Here is a 19,402-nt window from a genome sequence, read left to right on the forward strand (position 1 = left end):
ACGTTCTCTGGAGTGAATCAAACTCCACCATCTGGCAGTCTGATGGATGAATCTGGGTTTGGCGGATGCCGGGGGAACACTACCTGCCCCAATGCATAGTGCCAACTGTAAAGTTTTGTGGAGGAGGAATAATGGTCTGGGGCTGTTTTCCATGGTTCGGCTAGGCTCTTTAGTTCCAGTGAAGGGAAATCTTAATGCTACAGCATGCAATGACATTCTAGAAGATTCTGTGCTTCCAACTTTGTGGCAACAGTTTGGGGAAGGCCCTTTCCTGTTTCAGCATGACAATGCCCCCGTGCACAAAGCGAGGGCCATACAGAAATGGTTTGTCGAGATTGGTGTGGAAGAAGTTGACTGGCCTGCACAGAGCCCTGACCTCAACCCCATCGAACACCTTTGGGATGAAATGGAACGCCGACTGTGAGCCAGGCCTAATCGCCCAAGATCAGTGCCCCGACCTCACTAATGCTCTTGTGGCTGAATGGAAGCAAGTTCCCACAGCAATGTTCCAACATCTAGTGCAGGGGTGTCAAACTCATTTTAGCTCAGGGGCCACATGGAGGAAAATCTATTCCCAAGTGGGCTGGACCGGAAAAATCATGGTATATATAACTTAAAAACAACAACTTCAGATTGTTTTCTTTGTTTTAATACGATCAACATACAACATAAAGCTGGAGCCTGAGGACAGTGTGTCCAAAATAGTACAAGCACAACATCACTATTAATCATAAAACACGTCAAGTTTATTTGAAAATTCTAAAGAAAAAGAACACACAAACACACAATGCCTCAGTGATTAACAGAACTGTTTCACAGATCACAGAACTATATCAGGGTGTCATTTCTCAGGCAGAAATGTAGATAAAAATAATGAAATCCTGTTCCCCAAACAAGTGCAAGAACCACAGAGTCAAGAATAGGTTAAATATACAAATAAAATAAAATCAATTAAAAACAATGGCACATCAACATAAAAACATATAAACATACATCTGAAAGCGTTGCTCAAACTCCCGTAACAGTCCCGTTATTTTATCTTTGAACCGCTTCATGTCTGCCACATGTTGGGTCGCGCACAAATTTTTCAGACAGGGGAATTGAGCTGCATCACCACCGGCAAGTTGCGTCTCCCACAATGACAGCTTCAACTTGAAAGAACGTATGCTGTCATAATACTGCGTGACAACTTTGTTGCGCCCTTGCAGCTGTTTGTTCAAGTTATTCAGGTGCTCTGTAACATCCACCATAAATGCAAGGTCCTGCATCCATTCTGCGGAATGAAATTCTAACACTGGTTTGCCCTTTTCTTCCATGAACTGTTCAATTTCTTCTCGTAAATCAAAGAAACGCCTCACCACAGCACCTCGGCTTAACCATCTTACCTCAGTGTGGTATGGCAGGCCATAGATGTGGTATTTCTCTCTGAGAAGGCTGTCAAACTGACGGTGAATCAGGCTTCTGGATCGGATGAAATTAACAGTTTGGATGACCACCTTCATGACGTTATCCATCTTTAATGACTTGCAACACAAAGCCTCCTGGTGCAAAATACAGTGAAAAGTCAAAAAATCACGTCCTCCATTTGCAGATTGCACTTTCTCTCTGAACTTTGTCACAACGCCTGCTTTTTTCCCGATCATTGAGGGCGCACCATCTGTAGCCAGGCTGACAGCGCGGGACCAGTCCACTCCGACCCTGTCCAGCGCGTCGACGAGTGCGGTAAAAATATCAGCTTCTGTCGTTGTATCTGTCATCGGCACCAACTCCACGAACTCCTCGGTGACGGTCAATGTGTCATCAACTCCGCGGATGAAAATGGCCAGTTGTGCAACATCTGTAATGTCCGTGCTTTCATCAATTGCAACCGAAAACGCAATAAATGACTTTACTTTTTGCTTCAACTGGCTGTCCAAATCCACTGAAAGATCGGAAATCCTGTCTGCAACTGTGTTTCTTGTCAGGCTGATATTTGCAAAAAGCCTGCCGCTTTTCAGGGCACACAATCTCCGCTGCCTTCATCATGCATGTTTTTACAAATTCACCCTCACTAAATGGTTTTGAAGCCACTGCGATTTCATTAGCAATGAGGTAGCTAGCTTTCACTGCAGCGTCACTGATGTCTCGGCTGTGAGTAAACACAAACTGCTGTTTCTTCAGACCCGCCAACAGTTCATTCACCTTCTCTCATCTCCGCTGTCCTTGAAAGTTGTCATATTTGTCGGCATGAAGACTCACATAGTGGCGACGAAGGTTATATTCTTTCAGCACTGCAACATGCTCTGAACACACCAAACATACAGCTTTCCCATTCAATTCCGTGAATAAATAGGATGACCATTTTTCTTGGAACACTCTGCACTCTGCGTCCACTTTTCTCTTTTTTGACAGAGACATATTGGGGCAATGAGGGTGCCAAAGCACATAATGTTAAAAGTAGAAGCCGTAATAAATATCGCGGGCAAAACAAAGTAGCTCATTGGCTGCACGTGCTTGACCTACTTGCTCTGCCCCGGTATAAACAGTTTGCTTGCTTAACACAATTGCTATTGCGCCATCCAGTGGACGCAATTGGAACAGCAGTTTATTTTATTGAAAAATTGCAGCGCATTTTTATACTTTACAAAAAACTTGAAAGAACGAGTGTTGCAATATATATATTTTTTAATCATCTCGCGGGCCGGATTAAACCCGTTTGTGGGCCTGATCCGGCCCGCGGGCCGGACGTTTGACACCCCTGATCTAGTGGAAAGCCTTCCCAGAAGAGTGGAAGCTGTTATAGCAGCAAAGAGGGGACCAACTCCATATTAATGCCCATGATTTTGGAATGAGATGTTCGACGAGCAGGTGTCCACATACTTTTGGTAATGTAGTGTATCTATACACTTGGCGACTCATTCATTCCAGCTGCAGCGAGAGTGGAAGTAAGGAGATGCACATTTAATATTTTGTAATAGTGTTGAATAAAAACAGTGTTGAATAAGAACTTAGACATGAACTCACTCATGAAAACAGCAGCTCTTTGCTGTATTATTTGACACTCTCTATGGTCATGGTTTTAAAAGTTATGAAATCTCATGTAGGCTGGTATCAAACTTTGCTGTGGCCGGGGTTGTGGAAGCTGTAATCATGGTGATTTGAGCTATCCGATGGCCAGCGCAGTAGGCACACTTGGTTTAGCCACAGATCTCCCGGTTCGCCGGGTAAGTGGAGTTTGTATTTTCAGACAAATGAAATGGTTCAAAATGGGAACACTTTGCCTACCTCGTGCGCAGGGCTTCTGAATCAAGTGCACCTACTGCCAACAGTGCAACATGAATAAAAATAGAAAAGGAGAGCAAGCCTTTATCGTTGGCTTTTCTACAGAAATGTTTGGTGATAGACTAGGAATGCCTTGAAGATCGACGAGTCGACCGCCATCGATAGGTTGGTGACTATTGCTGTAAAGACACCTTCCTGTTTTGAAGACAGGTTTGCATTTCGTAACAAAACTAAGGCAATGTGTTAGTACTGGTAAAGCAGTGACTTACTCACTCAGCTATATATTAACTTACTTCATATGGATTTACTTCACCACACAGTTGGATATGGTAGCTATAGCTAGCTAGCTAGCCAAACATGTATAGTTAGCGAGCAACTGCTACTTGCTAGCTAGCTAGCTACACTCTTGCTGTAGCGCCGAAGAAATTACGAGGTGTCCCAGCTGTGTTGACATTTCACCTACCCACTTCATCCACTGATCAGAATAATATAGCTCTTTTCTTAATCACCGTTTCATCGGTGTCAGCCATCTACCATATCCCAACAGTCGAAGTGCATTGCAGACTGCAGTAAGCCACAGTAACAACAGGTTGTAAACAGGTAGTAATGAGCCCACACGTGTTAGCTCTAACATGTTTGGAGGTTGGTGGTTTCAAATGAACTAATGCGAGCCCAATAACTGACACGTAAAGCCCAAATATACAGTATTTCCTTTGACTAAAATGATGACATATTGACTTAAATCGTTGTGCAACATTATGGGTAAGCTCTGGGCATCGTCTTCCAGCTGAAAAAACTTTTTTTTTGCTGATGTGGGCATTTAATAATTACATGATGTTCAACTTACTAGTCATTAAGTCTCTGTACTAGACCTCAGAGGTTCAAATCAAATCAAATGTTATTTGTCACATGCTTTGTAAACAACAGGTGTAGACTAACAGTGAAATGCTTACTTACGGGCCCTTCCCAACAACTACAGCCCTGTCGATGTGGATGGGTTAAGATGAAAGTAAATTGTTCTCCTGATTATGCAAGCCATTAACAAAACACAATAGCAGCCCCACCTTCCCTATTACTCCTGAACACAACAGCATGTCGGTGTTTTTATTAGGGCAGGCTCCGTGGCTCCAAAAATAATGAAATAACAGGGAGGAGCAGGACTGACATTGGTAATGAATCCACACCCACAGCCACAACCCTATTTCTCAGAGTGAGGAGGGAGGGGGTAAGGGCTGGAGCAAATTAAAAGAACATCAATGCGCGTTGAGAGATTGATGCTCCTTAGCGCGTCGGAGATGTAAAGTCAATGGAGCGTTGGCACCATCTGTTTTAAATGAGGAAGGATTTTTAACAAAAGGGGATCTGATGGGCTAGCAAACTGCACTGTGGAGACATACTGAGTGGTTGAACATTAGCTATCGCTAAGATCCTCATATTTCCCTACAGTAGTATTATAGCCTTCTTATTATCTCTTTTTAATTGTTTAATTGTGATTTTACCTTTGTTTGTATACTGTACACCTCCTTGGGAACAACTAGAGGTTACTACTATCGCTTTGTATTGCTTTGTATTGAATTGTTTTATTGGATTCTCATTACCAGGCATACAGCCAGGTACAATACAGTATGATTCTTACTCTTCCTACTGTCAGAGGAGATGAGAATAGCCAGAGCGTTAGTGTTGTCTAGCTACAGTCATTGACACAGTTAGTGATGGAATACCTTGGCAGATTTGTACTGCTGGTAGCAGTATGCAGAGACCTTGACTTCTGCGGTGGGAGATTGTGGTGGAGATTCTATTCAACAACAATCCATAAAACGTATTTTTCTTGGCAACATTGCGAATATATTGAAACGTCATTTTTCACAACGGAAATAGAGCTATGTGTAACTTAGAGCCACGACCATCTGGTCATCTCTCTTTATATTCTCAGCTCCTCTGTTCTTTCCAAGACCTGCACCAGAGTGACATTGACAGTGGCATGACTTAGGGCTCGATTCATTCCGTAGTGCTGAAGACCTGCGCTACAGCACAATGTAAATTTAAAGGCAATGTTCCCTGGTTCGCAGAGACCACATTCACGGCAAACGCTGCATATGTCGTCTCAATCGGAAATTACCTTTACATTTAAATCATTCTACAGCACTGATTTTCAGCACTACGGATTGAATAGAGCCCTTACATCCATTCACTCCTCATGCATGAAGCTGTATAATTTTATGTAATTGTATAGATTGTACTGTATGAATGGCATTTTATACTGTATGGCATTTGAATAAAGGGCATTTTATACTTCATTCATACAAATTACATACAGTATGATTCATACGGTATTAATCAGTACTGTATGTAATATGTTATTACTGTTTGTATTGTGCTCTTGTGTTCCCGATGTTGCCTTCTACACTCTAACAGAAACTGTAATTTATACGGTAATTTTGGGTATTAATATCAACAGTGAAATACTGTGCAACGTTTTACTGCAGAATACTGTAAATGATTGTATTGTGGGAAATGTTTGTGCCCAGGGAAATAATTGCTGTATTTCGAATGGTACTGTAATTCCATCTCACAGAATACAGTACTGTAAAGTATTTATGGAGTGCAAAAACCTTTTGACCACTAGTGGGTGTATGGTATTGTTGTTTCTGGCTCATTAATATTTTGAGGCGTGCCTTGTAAGAGGCTATACGGTATTTGTTGCACCCATTAGTGAGAGTGTCTAACCAACTATGGCGTAGTAGTGACCCATCAATAAAAAGTATATAGGGGATAGACTGTAGTGTCAGCAAGTCCTAAATCTTTTTAATGGTTGAGCATTTTGCCATATCATTTTGGTCTGTTTTGCCCTGTAGTCCCTGTCAGTTTGGAAGCCTTTGGTTAAAGGGAAATGTCAAAAGATTTCTACATCATAATCATCATCTCCAGCAGCCCCCCAACATCAACTTACTGTTTGTAAAAATTGTGTTTCTATGTTTTGTAGTAAACAAAGATAGAGGAAGATAAGTGTTTCCAATGACATCATCAGTGTGCATCATGTGATTTTAAGAAAATATGAGTAGGCATTGGCTGCAGTCGAAATGCAAAGTAGACAGCCCTCAGCCCTAAACCCTCAGCCTTTGAATGACATTTTACAACATCACAATGTCCTTGCCCAAGCGAGGGAGAGTGACGATCGGTAGGGCAACGTCCTTTGTGGAAATCTTGAAATTGAGCTGAAAAACAGCCAACTTAGAGCAATTAATGTACCTAGCAAGCTAACGTAGATAGCTAGTACTCATGTCAGGTAGCTAGCTATAGTTACCCATAGCTGGCTAGCTAGTTTTATAGTTTGGTCATTTATTCCAATAAATTTAAAAAATCCCAAAAATATGTTTATGAAGCTACCTACGTTTTATAGGCTCCTCATTACGACACTAAGGCAATTTGAGCATCATTCCCGTTTGCCAACGCTAAAATCAATGTCATCTATATATTATTTTTATCAAAAAGCCTGTGTGTGTGTTCTGTTATTCAGGTGTGTGACGTGATCAATCAGTTTATTTCAGTTCAGAATGAAAATGATTAATTGTATTTTAACAGCAACAGTTCCAACCTAGACAGATATGTAAGAGTGTTTTTAATGGGGGGAAATAAACATGAATATATATTTATATGGATATTTAATTTCATTGTTATTTATTTTTGTCTATATTGCATTTGTTTTAGGCATAGGGGCAATGAAATGTACCGATGTAGTTGCATAGCTTCCTAAGCTTGGGTCCCAGGAAAACACAGAATTTCTCATTTGGGTCCCAGGCTGAAAAGGTTTAAGAACCCCTGCTGTGTGACATTATGCAGTACTTGCTTTGATGCTGTATTTAAATTACAGTAGGTGGGTGTAATGTAATATTTAATACAGTAACTTACCACTAGCTGCCTGTAAGTTACTGTCAAATTCACAGAAACCAGTTTACAGCGTATATTGCCCTTGAGGTGATTCAGGGGTCATCTGTAAAAGAGACCTTCGTCTCAGCATGACTCCCTGTCAAAATAAAGGTTAAATAAATGAAGGTTTATTATATGGTAGGCCTATTGCTTATTTTGCAAGGGACCTGGACTTGTAGAGTACTTTTGGTTAAACATTTCTGGTAATGATGTTGTTGTTGCTTTGGCATTGACACTGATAAGGGACAATTGGAGGGCAAAATAAATCAAGATATTTTAGATCAAGTAACCAGCTGAGGAATAATTTTCCCCTTAAAATCCACCACTGTCCCAAAGGCACATGCAAACTGTGTCTCAAATAGCTGGTCGATAACCACCAGACTACTTACAAATCCATGGTTCTGGAGTATGTGTTATTATGAAGGTAAAATAACAACTTGTGCAATCTATTTTCTGAAGGATACACATTCCATATCTAATGTTGTATCTCAGGCGTAACAAAGTAGACATCAACTTTGCAATCAATAGATTAATTTAATATTTTTTCCACACGGTTATTAGTTATTTAGTAGTGTTTATCTGATGCAATTAAAGCAAGCTTTACCACTTTAAAAAATGCCATACTTAAACCCATGAATTGGTGAGGTTAAAAGTGTAAAACACATATTGAGTATTGTCTATGCCGAATTCCAGCAGTTTCTGAAAATAAAGGTGTGAGTGCAAAAGTTTGAGTGCATGTGTCGAGTCATGCATAGATTCATGCAGCCCCCATTCCTCTATTTCTCTGAGACTATCAGACAATGTGTGTATCATTGTTCCTGTTGGAGGACACCTAAACAACCTGTTAAAAATACATTATAAGGAGTTTCTTTAAAGCTAGGTTCCTTAATTGGTGAAACTGCCACATCCATTTGGGATATATTTTTTTTCCCCTCGGACATCATTACATGCGTGCGATAGAACAGAAAAAGATGTACAGCAATTTCTTTGGGAACAGCTGCCCTCAACACCTTTGTTTCTTCAACAAAACAATAACAAAGGTGCTGGGGCAAACAGTGGCACTGTTTCCCCAAATGCGGATTCGATCTTTAAATTGTCTCTCAATCAATCAATCAATAACATGTATTTTATAAAGTCACATCAGCAGTTGTCACAAAGTGCTTTACAGATACCCAGCCTAAACACCAAAGAGCAATCAATGCACAAGCACAGTGGCTAGGAAAAACTCCATAAAAGGCAGGAACCTAGGAAGAAACCTAGAGAGGAAGCAGGCTCCAAAGAGTGTCAAGTCCTCTTCTGGCTATGCTGGATGGAAATGTAAGAGTACATGTGGCATTAAGGCCAGATTGCTTTTCAAGACGTCAAACTATCATAGATGTCCAGCAGGGTCAAATAATAACTATGGTGGCTATAGAGGGTGCAACAGTTCAACACCTCAGGAGTCAATGTCCGTTGGCTGTTATGTGAAAGTGAAGACAGGGGAGCTGTATATAAAGTGATGTTTGGTACAGCATAGCACTCCTCTCACTCTATATCATCATAGAATAGGAGCTATTCACTCCCATCTCTTTGCAGAGTTTCTCAGGAATTTTCATTACTAAAGCGTTACTCTCAATTCAGTTAGCAGAGCTCGAGGTTGTATGATTAATCTATGCCAGGTAATTCAGTCGCTGCTCATACATTGTATTATTCTGTAGACTAGAGACACAGCTTAAGGATGAAGTTGTGCTCATCTTTTTGAATCTCCTCAGGCTGAATAGAAGCACATAGCGGCATAACCTCAGTATGGATATTAGGCTGACTCACGTTAGATACCTTGCTTTGGGGAGGTAGCGATAGTAGCTTACTGCTAACACTCTAATCAGATCAACTTCTGGGAGGAAATTACAATGCCAGCTAGAAGATTAGTAATACAAGGTATTTCTTGTCAACAGACTTGCAGTTGACCCCTCTTGTATATAATGAATAGTTTGTTGCAGTGGTGGGTGGACAAATCGGAGGACAGGCTCATTGTAATAGCTGGAATGGAATGATCTGCTACCTCTGATTTGTTGATAGTGTCACGCCCTGGCTCGGGGGACTCTTAAATGTTGAGCCAGGGTGTGGAGTTTCTGTTACATTTTCTATGTTTTCGTTCTAGATCGTTTAGATCTATGTTGGCCAGGGTGGTTCCCATTCAGAGGCAGCTGTAGCTCATTGTCTCTGATTGGGGACCATACTTAGGCAGCCTGTTTTCACTAGTTTAGTGTGGGATCTTGTTCCGTAGGGTTTTGTGTATAACCTAGGACTTCACGTATCGTTTGGTTTATTGGTTTGGTTCGTGTGTGTACACAAATAAAGAATGTACGCTTATCACGCTGCGCCTTGGTCCGCTTTATCTGTTGACGATTATGACAGAAGATCCCACCGCCAGAGGACCAAGCAGCGTGCCCAGGAGGAGAAGTTGGCGATGTCCCAGGTGGGCGAATGGTGGTCTTGGGAGGACATATTCGCGGGCAGAGGGCCATGGGCAAAAGTAAATGCCCAGGCAGGAGAGGAGAAACGGCGCCAACCGTGCCGACGACGGACACGCGAGAGGCAACCCCAAGTAATTTTTTTTGGGGGGGCACACGGCGTGGACGACGGGGCTGCTGGAGGCAGCTACAGGACAAATCGGCGGACTAGGAGGCCACCAGGTTTGGGGGGCTGGAAGGGTGGTTGGCGGAGCCTAGAGGTAGAGCAGAGCCAACTCCCCGTACTCAGGCTAGGCAGCGTGAGACTGGGCAGGTTCCGTGTTATGCGGAGCCACGTACTGTGCCGCGAGTGTTCCGGCACAGTCCTGTACGTCCTGTGCTGATGCCTCACACAGATTGTGTGGAAGTAGGCATTCAGCCAGGACGGGTTGTGTCAGCTCTCCGCTCCAGACCTCCAGTCCGTCTCCACAGTCCAGCCCGGCCTGTTCCTGTCCCTCGAACCAAGCCAGTGGTGCACGTCGTCAGCCCGGTCCGGCCCGTTCCTGCTCCCCGCACAAAGCCAGTGGTGCGCGTCATCAGCCCAGTCCGCCCGTTCCTGCTCCCCGCACCAAGCCAGTGGTGCGTGTCGTCAGCCCGGTCCGGCCCGTTCCTGCTCCCCGCACCAAGCCTGTGGTGCGCGTCGCCAGCCCGGTCCGGCCTGTTCCTGCTCCCCGCACCAAGCCTGTGGTGCGCGTTGCCAGCCCGGTCCGGCCTGTTTCTGACCCTCGCACCAAGCCTGTGGTGCGCGTCGCCAGCCCGGTCCGGCCTGTTCCTGCTCCCCGCACTAAGCCAGTGGTGCGCATCGCCAGCCCGGTCCGGCCTGTTCCTGCTCCCCGCACCAAGCCAGTGGTGCGCGTCGCCAGACCGGTCTGGCCTGTTCCTGGCCCTCGCACCAAGCCTGTGGTGCGCGTCGCCAGCCCGGTCCGGCCTGTTCCTGTTCCTGTCCCTCGCACCAAGCCTATGGTGCGCGTCGCCAGCCCGGTCCGGCCTGTTCCTGTCCCTCGCACCAAGCCTGTGGTGCGCGTCGCCAGCCCGGTCCGGCCTGTTCCTGCTCCCGCACCAAGCCAGTGGTGCGCGTCGCCAGACCGGTCCGGCCTGTTCCTGCTCCCCGCACCAAGCCAGTGGTGCGCGTCGCCACCGGTCCGGCCCGTTCCTGCTCCCGCACCAAGCCAGTGGTGCGCGTCGCCAGCCCGGTCCGGCCCGTTCCTGCTCCCCGCACCAAGCCAGTGGTGCGGCGTCGTCAACCGGTCGGCCCGTTCTGCTCCCGCACCAAGCCAGTGGTGCGCGTCGTCAGTCTGGCACGGTCCGTGCCTGTTCCACCGGTGCCTGGTCCGGCACCGGTCAGCTGCTCCACACCGGAGCCAGAGCAATCCGCTCCACCGGTGTCCAGTCCAGCTCCGGCCAGCGGGACCAGACCAGGGGCGCTACGGGGGGGGTCACGCCCAGAGCCGGATCCGCCTCCGAGGCGGAATGCCCACCCGGCCCCTACCCCGTTGTGTTGGTGTGGCGCGGTCGCAGTCCGCGCCTTTGGGGGGGGGTACTGTCACGCCCTGTCTCGGGGGACTCTTAAATGTTGAGCCAGGGTGTGGAGTTTCTGTTACATTTTCTATGTTTTCGTTCTAGATCGTTTAGATCTATGTTGGCCAGGGTGGTTCCCAATCAGAGGCAGCTGTAGCTCGTTGTCTCTGATTGGGGACCATACTTAGGCAGCCTGTTTTCACTAGTTTAGTGTGGGATCTTGTTCCGTAGGGTTTTGTGTATAACCTAGGACTTCACGTATCGTTTGGTTTATTGGTTTGGTTCGTGTGTGTACACAAATAAAGAATGTACGCTTATCACGCTGCGCCTTGGTCCGCTTCATCTGTCGACGATCGTGACAGATAGGGTTTCCATTTACAGGCTCTTGCGTGCTATATTGGAGGGGGGTCACATATCTGAGGGTGAATGTGTGTGGTGCGTGTGTGTTTTTTGTGTGTTTTTGTGTGTGTGTTTGTGCGGCCCTCCACCGTCCTCATTCCTCTCATTACAGATCGATATGGCTATAATATGAGCTTGCTGATTGTAGCGGGCCGAATTAGAGGCCGTCAGACAGAGAGACTAGATGCATTAGTCAGCTCTGGCTGATTGTTGAAAGCATTGGAACTGTTTAACAATTCATGGTTCCAATCACAACATAAAACACTTAACAGACGGACCCAGGACCTTGTCTTCGTCTCTGATTGTTATTTGGTTGGGAGCCCACTTCACAACTGCATGGGCCTGGCTACTGACGTACATTAGAATGGGAAGCATTTATTTGAATTATGCATTGATGATTAATTGTATCCATATGTATAGTTTATGTGTAACACACCCCTGTATACCATACAGAGGTAAGTCTTGTTTTTCTACATGTGTGATGAGTGTGATGGAAGGAGTCAGGCGCAGGAGGGTAATCACCAAATACAGAGTTTATTCCACTCGTGGACACACAAATGCGCTCAACGAAACAGGCACAGGGGAAACTCTCATCCCTGGCAAATACACTGTAATGGTAGAATCCAATAATACATAGGCACAGGGGAAAATCTACCCTGGCAACAAAATGTACGAGTAGCTCCACCGAGCTACACTACTCAAACAAATAACAATCACCCACAAGGACAAGGGGGCAGAGGGAACACTTATACACGGACTAATAAGGGGATTAGAACCAGGTGTGTGTGATTGACAAGACAAGACAAATGTGATGATGATTGGGGCGGCAGTGTTTAGTAAGCTGGTGACGACGAACGCCGAAGCCTGCCCGAACAAGGAGGGGAGTCGGCCTCGGCCGAAGTCGTGACAACCTGAGAGGGTGTCTAATAGAGTTGCACGGTATACCGGTACCACGGTGATATCACAGTACCAAAACGTCATGATACTTATGATACCAACATTTTAGAATACTGTAGTACCTTTTCATGTGATACCACCAAATTTTACAGTCCTACCTAACCTGCTGGCACCTGTTTTAAGATGTTTATAAAGTCAGTTTTGTTTATAAATTCAGTTAAAAATGTTAAGTAACAGCAAATAGTCTCTTGTATGCGCCGGTCCATTAATGTCCACTTCACTTTCACGCGCATATCACGTGTGGCAGCTGTAATCAGCCCTTAGGAGCAATCAATCACCTGCTTTTCTCCGCCCGCTCTTCCTGCACATCTATTCCACTGTCTAAAATACTCCAGTATAGAAATATGACCTGAATATTGATCCTTGACTAACACTCAACCTTCTGACTTTGTGTAATATCATCAAACAGGCAGTGGCATGTATTCATGGTTGCCTAGAGGAACCAGGCTTCCCCCAAAAATGTATAAATCCCCCCCACCCAAAAAAAACATAAAATAATGTATCTTTCGTCTCTCTATGTTTTCATAATTTCCCTTCAATTCGCAAGAGGCTGAATGTATCTCACCGTAGAAAGCATCCAAGTGAGCGAAACAGTGCCCCTCTGTCTCCATATGTGTAGGCCATCTATCTGATGCTGTCTGGTCGAAAAGAGTATGACATTGTTGCCGCCGGTAGCATTGAATGCATCAGCATTGAGCTAAACTGTGTGAGCTCAGCTGTGTATGGTCCTGCCGCAAAAAAGGGAAGCCAGTTTGGATTTGGCTTCACTCCTATCACATCACACCGAGAGAAATATGTTGTTGACAAAAACAACTTGAATTGTTGCATTTCATTGTGTTGTTAAAATTGGCCCTTTCCTAAATTAGCCTGTTTGTTACATGCAATATGCGTTGTTGACTTCACTGGACAGAGGTTGCTTTCCGGTTTTGTGATGAAACAAAGGTGTGATTGAATAATTGTATGCACACTTAATATGTTGTGAAATCTGTAATTAATGTATTGTAATGTTTTTAAAATGTATAACTGACTTAATTTTTTCTGGACCCCAGGAAGAGTAGCTGCTGCCTTGGCAGCAGCAAATGGGGATCCATAATAAATGTAAAGACAAATATTCTGCCAATCTGTCTTCTTATTGTCTCGGCCTTAGGACTATATATCACGATTGCAAGGCATATGAATTATCAAGTTATAAAGTGTGTGGGAAAAATTTGACAAGAGCAAACACATAGGTTGTAATATGGCTTTTTTCTGGCTTGGCTTCCCCAGTGATTTTACCCACACACCGCTACTGAAACCAGGTCAACATGTCACCACCATAGTAGTAGCATACATGTTGTAGTTCACTAATCCCTAGAAAATGCAATCTTAAAGGTTAGAATTAACATTACACTCTTATACCAGCCGGCCTTCATAGAAGGACCCAAAGTTTAATGACCAATGAAAATGAACAGGATATGGTCGAGTGTTCTTGACACACTCAAACACTGGTTTGAGTGTTCTTGGCACACTCAAACCAGTGCGCCTGGCACCTACTACCATACCCCGTTCAAAGGCCCTAAAATATTTTATCTTCCCATTCACCCTCTGAAAGGGACACATACACAATCCATGTCTCAATTGTCTCAAAGCTTAAAAATCCTTCTTTAGCGGGAGCGACACTGGTAGACAGTGTCCTTTGCTCTCCGCCTACCGAACACCTGCTCTCACGTCTTTAACAGAACTGCGGGAAAACAGTGCCCAACAGGCGGGGCTGAAGGACACTGGCTACCAGTTGCCCCCGCCCCCCGCTAGCACAGCAGGCTGAAGGCTGGGGCGACACTGTGTGCTAGCTAACTAGCTAGCTTGCTAGTTAGTGACCCTGTGTGCTACCTTGATAGTTAACTAGCACACAGTGTTGCCCCCGCCTCTCGCCTGCTGTGTAACGGAGAAAACCGTGCCCGAAAGGTGGGGGCGAAGGACACGGTCTACCAGTCGTTCCCGCCTCCCACTCGCACAGCAGAAAGGAGGCTAGGGCGACACCGTGCACTAGCTAGTTTGATAGTAAGTGACACTGTGTGCTAGCTAGCTTGCTAGTTAACTAGCATTCGGTGTCACGCCTGCCTCCCGCCTGCTGTGTACCAGAGTTCTCCTTAGGACTATGTAGCTAAGCTAGCACACAGTGTCCTTCGCTCCAGCCTGCCGAACACCTGCCCTCGACGTCGTTATCAGAACTGAAAAGCGCCCGACAGGCGGGGGCGACCGCTACCGTTTTCTCCCCGCCCTTTCTTCTGTGGGGTTTATCTGTGGCTGGCATCCAACGTTATTGTGCATTAACGCCACCTACTGTACTGGAGTGCCCCCGCATCCCACCTGTCCTAACTTAAATATGGACCAATAGAAGTATAAAGAGGGGTGCAGGAACGCCCCGAATTGCGGGCTGCAATTGCACCCTTCTCGCCATGGGCGCTATCTGAACTCATCGACTCTTTAACTAAGGAACCCAATCAGCGCGTTCGGGGCTGTGTGTGTTATCGAGTCTCCTTTTGAAAAGTTGATAGAATAAGTGATTCCCGCCCAGGACAGGGGGCGACTAGTCCTGAATATAGAAACAACGGAGAGTACTTACACTATCTAGCTAGCTAGCTAGCAGCGGGATATATGGCTTGGTGCACGCAGTCCTCACGTGAAATAGCCCACTTGTGATAGCTAGCCGTCCAACTGTCAGGCTAACTAGCAACTGACAACTCACAAGATAGCTAACAACTCGCTCTCTTAACTTAACTTTAGCGATTATGTCCTACCAAACAGTACACACAACTAACCAACTCTGACCGCGAAGGTTGGAACATAAAACAATTGTTTTAAAACATATATACCACAAGTTGTGTCCATCTTTGCCTCACATACTCAAAATCTCCTCAGGACTAACTCCCGCCCCCCGGCTAGTCTCATTCGTCCCCCTCACTCCCCTTATGTTCCCTCTGATAGACTAAGGGTACCTTTACTCAGTAACAGAGAATAGCTCTGGGTTACATCAGCATATTTGAAATGTTCTTCAAATGCTTCAACTGGCCAATGTCCCTCATGTTTTGTTGAATACTTTAATTGAGTAAATGACTAGTAGTGTGGATGTGTATTCATGTATAGTACTGAATGTTCTAGCCAAGTGTGCCGAAAATAGTTCAAAATCTCAAAGGGACCTAGAGAGAAGGCTTAAGCCTGTGTGGCTGACATTTCATCATGCAGGAATAAAGAACATGAAAACACTTTGACAGCAACTAACCTGGAGAGAGACTCATTATTATAGTCACATTTCAGGTTTATTTCAGAACCCCCAAAAAATGTCAGGTTGTGAAGAGAAGTTCACCCACCTACATGAGGTTAAAGCAGTCAAAAACGTTTTGTGCTTTGGTAAGAGTAGGATGTCTCATCGTAGTTTGAACACATTTTCCAACAAGAAAACTGTATTTTATATCTTCCACTGATACACCAGCACATCCAGACAGTGGGGACAAGAATAGCAGTGTGTTGGCCTTGAGGTTATAATTTGTCTTTGCATGGTTAAGCGCTAACAAGTATTACATACAGCTCTGCATTTCCATCGAGGTTAAAGAAATATGTTTTATTAACCCAAACCATCTGGCTGCACTAACAATAGACAATCAGACTATTCAGACAGTTATTGATTCTAATGCATTGCGTTCATTGTCAGTTATTGGTTTTAGATGAGAAAATGGTGTGGGTCACTCAGACTTGTACCTGCCCATTGACCGCACCATAATATTCTCCCCCTTTGTAGTAGTCTTCCTGACTTCAGAGTCTGGAAAGGCTCCTTAATGTTGTAGGAATAAAGGGTTGATAATGAAGGGGGCTGTGCTTTTTTACTGATTTGGTTCTTTCTCACTCAAACACCCACGTGGACAGCCACACACAGCCAGAGGTCTCAACCCCCCAGGAAAAAATACATGTTTGAGAGAACCAATCAAAGCTCAAGACAACTTTTACGAGAATATTGCACCAACATCGGACTTCTGTCCAGACAGTGTGTCACAGCTCTTCCTCGCTGTGTACCACGTGAGTCGTGTCAGCCAGGCTACCTTTGTAGTCTTTGTGTTGAAGGCCTGCCTTCAGCTTGACCACCTGTAGCCTAGTTGGCTCCCAGCAATCTATCTGTCCTGATTGCTTTTCACCTTCTTTGACTTGTCAAAATAATTTCTTGCCCGTTCAGCCTGGCGAGGCTTTAACAAGGAGAAAACTCATTTATAACCATGATCAGTAATTATTTGCTGGGAGCTGTGTGAGAACTGAACATATTTGTTATTCTGTGTTATTATTTTCCTTCTAATTGTGTTCTGCCTTTGGCATAATCAGTTAATTAGAATCCTCACTCTGTCACAGAGCGCTTTCACAACTGCTGCTAATTGCCACGACGGCTACTTGTGATATCCCGCTATGACTACTGAATTTGTGACTGGTCTTTGGTATTATGCTGGAGCTTCACTGAATTTGGGAGACCTATGTGCTCCTCATTTGTTTTCGTAAATAGTCTGTTGTTTTGTATCCTGGCTTTTGGGACCACCAGTAAAGATCCTTGTTTCACCATCCTTGCCTACTGCCTACTGTCTATCCTGCACCGCACCTGGGTCACACCTCACACCAATCCTTACACAGGAGAGGAGTGCTTCTTTGGTTATAGTTGTATACCATGAGGTGCTCTTTGATCATGGGATGAAATACTATTGAACAAAACTAACTTTGCGCAAACAAACTTCTAGAAGTAATCAAGGCACTCTCATGTAGTAGATTTTTTAAAAGCCTTTATTGTTTACAAAGCCTTTGTTGTTTATGGCTTGAATGAAACAAATGAAAACACACCGTCACGTAGCAGCTACAACAGCTTTCATCAGGGTGACAAAGAATAGGGGTGGACAGACAGGTGTATATCCCAACTATCACAGGAAGTGACTAAATTCATTACCATATGTAATTGATCAAGTAATGATAAAGCTTGGTAAAAGAAAAAACACATACAATATACAAAATTAACATGGCATAGTACAATGAGACGCAATACCACCAAAATAAATGCAAAACTATATAAAAGAGTACAGGTTAAGGTTAGGGTTAGGGTTTGGGATAGGGTTAAAACAGAAAAACTGCAATTACAAAACCTACAATTGGGATTGAACCTGCTATGTTGTGATTGAACAGCATGATCATTACATAGGTGCAGCTTGTGCTGGGGACAATAAAAGGCCACTCTAAAATTTGCAATTTTGTCACACAACACAATGCCACAGATGTCTCAAGTTTTGAGGGAGCGTGCAATTGGCATGCTGATTGCAGGAATGTCCAACAGAGCTGTTGCCAGATAGTTTTATATTAATTTCTCTACCATAAGCCACCTCCAACGTCGTTTTGGGGAGGGTGGGGTGCTGAGGAGTATTTCTGTCTGTAATAAAGCCCTTTTGTGGGGAAAAACATATTCTGATTGGCTGGGCCTGGCTCTCCAGTTGGTGGGGAGCCAGCTCTAACTGTAAGTCGCTCTGGATAAGAGCGTCTGCTAAATAACTAAAATGTAAATGTAAAATGTGGACCTAGCTCCCAAGTGGATGGGCCTATTCTCTCCCAGGCTCACCCATGGCTACGCCCCTGCCCAGTCATGTGAAATCCATAGATTATGTATTTAAATTGACTGATTTCATTCTATGAACTATAACTCAGTAAAATCTTTGAAATTGTTGCATGTTGCGTTTATATTTTTGTTCAGTAATATGTATATGATGTACTGTATGTATAGACATTGTGGGCAATATATGAATAGAAAAGGTGTGTACAGCAGTAGTTGCTGAATATAGGATAGGCCCTGCCTAGAATAAAGTATGTACATATAAAATGGGTTGTTACAACCTGTTGTTGCCCAGTGCATTGCCATTGCAACTGAAGTGCACCACTTTCCTCATTCACTGCAAATACACTACATGACCAAAAGTATGTGGACACTTGCTCATCTAATATCTCATTCCAAAATGAGAACGAACAGTTCTTGTGCTTTCATTGCTTCCAAAGGCAGTTTGGAACTCTGTAGTGAGTGTTGCAACCGAGGACAGATGATTTTTACAGGCTACGCACTTCAGCACTCGGCGATCCCGTTCTGTGAGCTTGTGTGGCCTACCACTTCGCGGCTGAGCCGTTGTTGCTCCTAGACGTTTCCACTTTACAATAACAGCACTTACAGTTAACCGGGGCAGCTCTAGCAGGGCAGAAATTTGACGAACTGACTTGTTGGAAAGATGGCATCTTATGATGGTGCCACGTTGAAAGTCACTGAGCTCTTCATTAAGGCCATTATACTGCCAATGTTTGTCTATGGAGAGTGCATGGCGATGTTCTCGATTTTATACACCTGTCAGCAACAGGTGTGGCTGAAATAGCAAAATCCACTAATTTGAAGGGGTGTCCACATACTTTTGTGTATATGGTGTATGTATTCACGCCTCTAACACATTATACATTCCGATCCTCCTTCTAGGCCTGAGAACACTTTAACACAGGCTCCCTCTGGTAGTGTTAGTTACCGCCCCAGGGTACCCCTGACTTAGAAGGGGAAGGCGGAGTGTTGGCAATATCATGCATGTTACAATAATAAATGTTCCTCTCTGTGTTAATGGTTTATCACCCGGGATTAACCTAATTTAGTTAGTGGTAAGGAAGATTATTCAGGATTCCTAAGTGTAGTTTATAAAGGTGTATGTCTAGCATGTTTGTATAAATTAGTTCATGAAGACAAGGAAAACATATCAATGAAGAAGTGTTTGCGTTTTAATAGTGAAGCATGAAGCACCTGGAAAAACATGGAAATAACACAT

Source organism: Coregonus clupeaformis, chromosome 31 (assembly GCF_020615455.1).
Source record: "Coregonus clupeaformis isolate EN_2021a chromosome 31, ASM2061545v1, whole genome shotgun sequence".
NCBI lineage: Eukaryota > Metazoa > Chordata > Actinopteri > Salmoniformes > Salmonidae > Coregonus > Coregonus clupeaformis.